Genomic DNA, 4,271 nt, shown 5'->3' with positions numbered 1-4,271 from the left:
TATGAATTGTCTGTGTGACTTAAAATAACATTAAAAATGACATTTTAAGTTAAAATGACCATTCAAAATATTTCAATTTTTTTAAAATTTTGGAATTAGCACTTTGAAATGAAAAAAAAAAACATTTTTTAAAATTTGGAAATGACATTTGAAATAAAAAATTCATTTTAAGTGGATATTTCAAACTTAGAAAACGGAAAAATTGCAATTAGCTCTTCCTGGGATTTTCAAAGGGACCAAAAGATAATTAGATTCCCACATTCTATTGAAAACTCATTGGGATTCGAGCAACTAAGAGTAAAATTTCAGAAGTGCCTGAGTCTTTGTTTCAAAATGGGACTTTGGCTCCTGAGGATGCTTTAGACCATATTTTTTAGATTTTAAAAATGTCAACCAAAATCAGAAAATGCAAAACGTCAGGTTCTGATCCTAACATGAACATAGACTGATCCTCAAACAAAGTCTGTCAGAGCTATTATATAAGGTGCAACATGGGAACACTTAATTCCAGGTGGACACTAAGACTTCAGTGTGAGGAGTTCATTTCTCTTGAGAAAAATCTCCTGCCTATCATTTCCATAGATACCCTTTTATCTCTTTGTTTCTTAGACTGTAAATGATTGGATTCATTAGTGGTGGCACCACACAATACAACACAGCAGCCGTCAGGTCTAGAGATGTTGAAGACATTGACCTGGGCCTCATGTACGTAAATGATGCTGTACTGATAAGAAATAAACAAAAAACAACCAGGTGGGGATGCAGGTGGAGAAGGCTTTGTACCTGCCCTGCTCAGAGGGGATTCTCATCACCGTGGAGAAGATGTGAATGTAGGACACAATTATCAATACAAAACAGACCACACTAGAACTGATCCAAGGGCAGTCATGACTATTACATTAGCGTGTGTATCAGAGCAAGAGATCTTTAGCAACTGTGGAATATCACAGAAAAACTGAGCGATAACATTGGACTCACAGAAATGTAACCTAAAGGTATTAGTTGTGTGTAATACAGAGCACATCATGCTGCTGATCCATGAACCAACTGCCAACTGGGCACATGCACCTCTGTTAATAGTCACCTTGTAATGCAGAGGACGGCAGATTGCAATGTAGCGATCATACGCCATCACCGTGAGAAAGGCCAGTTCTGCTGCTGTAAAAGTTATAACCAGAAAGACTTGAGTGACACATCCAGAGAAAGAGATGAGTCTGTTGTTGGTTAGGGAGTCAGCCATGGACTTGGGGACTGTGACTGAGATGTAGCAGACGTCTACGAAGGATAAGTTGCCCAGGAAAAAGTACATGGGGGTGTGAAGGTGCTGATTGAGGGCTATGACGATGATGATGAGAAGATTCCCCACCAGGGATGCCAAGTAAATCACTAGAAACACCAGGAAGTGTAAAATCTGCTCTTCCCGCACTTCAGAAAATCCCAGGAGAAGGAATTCAGTCACGATGGTTTGGTTGGACATTTCTTCTGTAGATGTACACTGCAGAGGGAAGGCCAATGGGCAATGGCTATGGAAGGAGAAACCGAAGATAGATGGAGACTGGTTTTATTTATTACTCTGCATGACATGTGGCAGCGCAGGAAAACAACAAGATCCTTCCCTTTCTTCACCATCACCATGAAATTACAATGTTTACAATGCAGGTTCATGGGGCTCTACTTTTTGGCAGCTTCTTATTCAACAGAACTACTGCTTGTGTTTATTTTAAGCCCGCTCTGGTTATTTTACTGAGTAAAAAGCTGGGAGTAGATGACAGGGGATGGATCATCTGATGATTGCCTGTTCTGTTCATTCGCTTTGAAGCACCTGGCATGGACTACAGTCAGAAGACAGGAGACTGAGCTAGACTGATCATTGGTCTGACCCAGTATGGCCAGTCTTACGTTCTTAAGTCCTTGTCTCACAAAGGGTCTTAGACCCCTAAATGCCATTTTAGGCAGTTCAGTCCAGTATTTGTGCCCTACTGGAAATCACAAAACCCCCATTCAGCTGTTCCCTTACCCTGTAGATGGCTATAGTCCATCGGGGTCAGGGGCCAGATTGTTAAATATATTTAGGAACTGGGTGGGATTTTCAGAAGTCCCTAGATGTTTAAAATTCATTGATTTCAGTAGGTGTTAGGCTACTAAATGCATTTTAAAATTCCATTGGTCACCTAAATACCTCTAAACATCTGGGCCTAGGTGCCTAACTTTACACTGGTAAAGTCCACTGAGCATCTAAAAACCTGCTGGTGAGTGAGCCGAGGAGTTGCCTCAATCTCGGCATCCAGGTTTAGGTCTCAGACCAAGTAGGACCTCAAATTAGGTGTTTCTCTGCCCTCTCACCTGCAGGGCCCAATCCAGTAGGTGCTGTCAGGGCATGTCTGAACCTACCCAGCACAAATGTAGACGGGGTTCCCCACATGGTGTTTAGCCCAGGGGTTAAAGCTCTCACTTAGGATGTAGGAAGCCTGCATTCGATACTCCCTTCCCCACACTATAGAAAAGGAAGTTGAGTCTCTGGTTGAATGGGAGAGGGCCCTTGCAACTGGGCTATGGGGCATTCCAGGAGGGGTGTTCTGCTGAATCTGTTCCATGGTGTATTAAAAGTGAATTGGGCCACATACACTTGGGGCAAGAATAATGCTATAGCCCGGTGATTATGGCTCTCACCATTTCCAAGCTGGGCTAACTCAGATGAATTTAAAGAAAGGTGAGATATGATAAGATCTGTATCACTTGGTAAAGTGGGTGCAATCAATCAATATGTGCTTTAATATGGCTAAATGTAAATAAATACATCTAGGAATAAAAATTTCAGAGTTGTGATGAATAAAACAGTTGAACATGAGCTCCCAGTGTGATGCTGTGGTCAAGAGAGCTAATGCGATCCTGGGATGAATAAAGAGGGGAAACTTGAGTAGGAGCAGAGAGGTTATTTTATCTGTGTATTTGAACATAAGAATGGCTATACTATACAGCATCCTGTAATCCGACAGTGGCCAGTGTCAGATGCTCCAGAGGGAATGAGCAGAACAGGGCAGAGTCAGAGGCTTAGGGGCACCCAGAGTATAGGGTTGAGTCATGACCATCTTCACTAATAGCCACTGAAAACCCCCACTCAGCTGCCCCCTTACCCCGTAGATGGCTACAGTCTTCGGGGCCAGGGGTCAGATAGTTAAATATATTTAGGCACCAGGTGGGATTTTCAAAAATTTCTAGGTGTGTAAAGTTCATTGCGAGTGCATTTGAAAATTCCATTAGGCACCTATATACCTGTAAACATCTGGGCCTAGGTACCTAACTTTCCACTGGTAATGTCCTCTGGGCATCTAAAAACCCGATGGTGAGCAGGCCAAGGAGTTGCCTCAGTCTAGGCATCCAGGTTTACACCTCAGACCCAGTAGGACCTCAAACTAGGTATTTCTCTTCCTATCTCACATGCAGAGCCCAATCCAGTAGGTGTTGTCAGGGCATGCCTGAACTCACCCAGCATAAAGGTAGACAGGGTTCTCCACATGATGTTTAGCCCAGTGGTTAAAGCTCTCACTCAGAGTGTAGGAAGCCTGCATTCGATATTTCCTTCTTCACGCTTTAGAAAAGGAAGTTGAGTCTCTGGTCAAGTGGAAGAGGGCCTAGTCACTGGGCTATGGGATATTCCAGGCAGGGTGTCTTCAATCTGTTCTGCTGAAGCTGTCCCAAAGTGAATTGGGCCAGACATATAGGCGGCAAGGATCAACTGGGCGCAAGCAATTAATATGTGCTTGAATACAGCTAAAAGTAAATGAATACATCTAGGAAAAAAGAGCATAGGCCATACTTATAGGATGGGAAAATCTGTCCTAAGAAGCAGTGACTCGAAAAAAAATTCAGGGTTGTGATGAATAAATCAGTTGAACATGAGCTCCCAGTGTGATGCTGTGGTCAAGAGAGCTAATGCGATCATGGGATGAATAAAGAGGGGAATCTTGAGTAGGAGCAGAGAGGTTATTTTACCTGTGTATTTGAACATAAGAATGGCTATACTGTTTCTTCACACAGAACACACCTCTATGGGAACTTGTTGCATGTATGTTTGAGAGCCAGACATACGATCAAATTATTAAAAGAAAGTAAGCAAAATTCAGAGAGGTAGTCCATCATGACAATAAGTCAGATGTCAGGGATACAACATACTCAGGAGTCCCCTAAGCTATACTGTGCCTGTACCTTCTCCATATGGCACCACACTGTCGGATGCAGGATCCTGCGAGCTAGATGGCTATTGCTCTGAC

The 4,271-nt window shown here is 42.8% G+C and overlaps 1 pseudogene; it reads right to left on the bottom strand.

The window, feature by feature from the left end:
* Positions 1 to 570: 570 nt before the first annotated feature.
* LOC116831579 (olfactory receptor 14A16-like) lies at positions 571 to 1,477 on the bottom strand (annotated as a pseudogene).
* Positions 1,478 to 4,271: the final 2,794 nt, after the last annotated feature.

The sequence above is a fragment of the Chelonoidis abingdonii genome, unplaced genomic scaffold, assembly GCF_003597395.2.
Source record: "Chelonoidis abingdonii isolate Lonesome George unplaced genomic scaffold, CheloAbing_2.0 scaffold0577, whole genome shotgun sequence".
NCBI classification, from domain to species: Eukaryota; Metazoa; Chordata; order Testudines; family Testudinidae; genus Chelonoidis; species Chelonoidis abingdonii.
The sequence above is the reverse complement of the archived record's forward strand: the minus strand, read 5'-3'. Positions and strand labels throughout refer to the sequence as shown.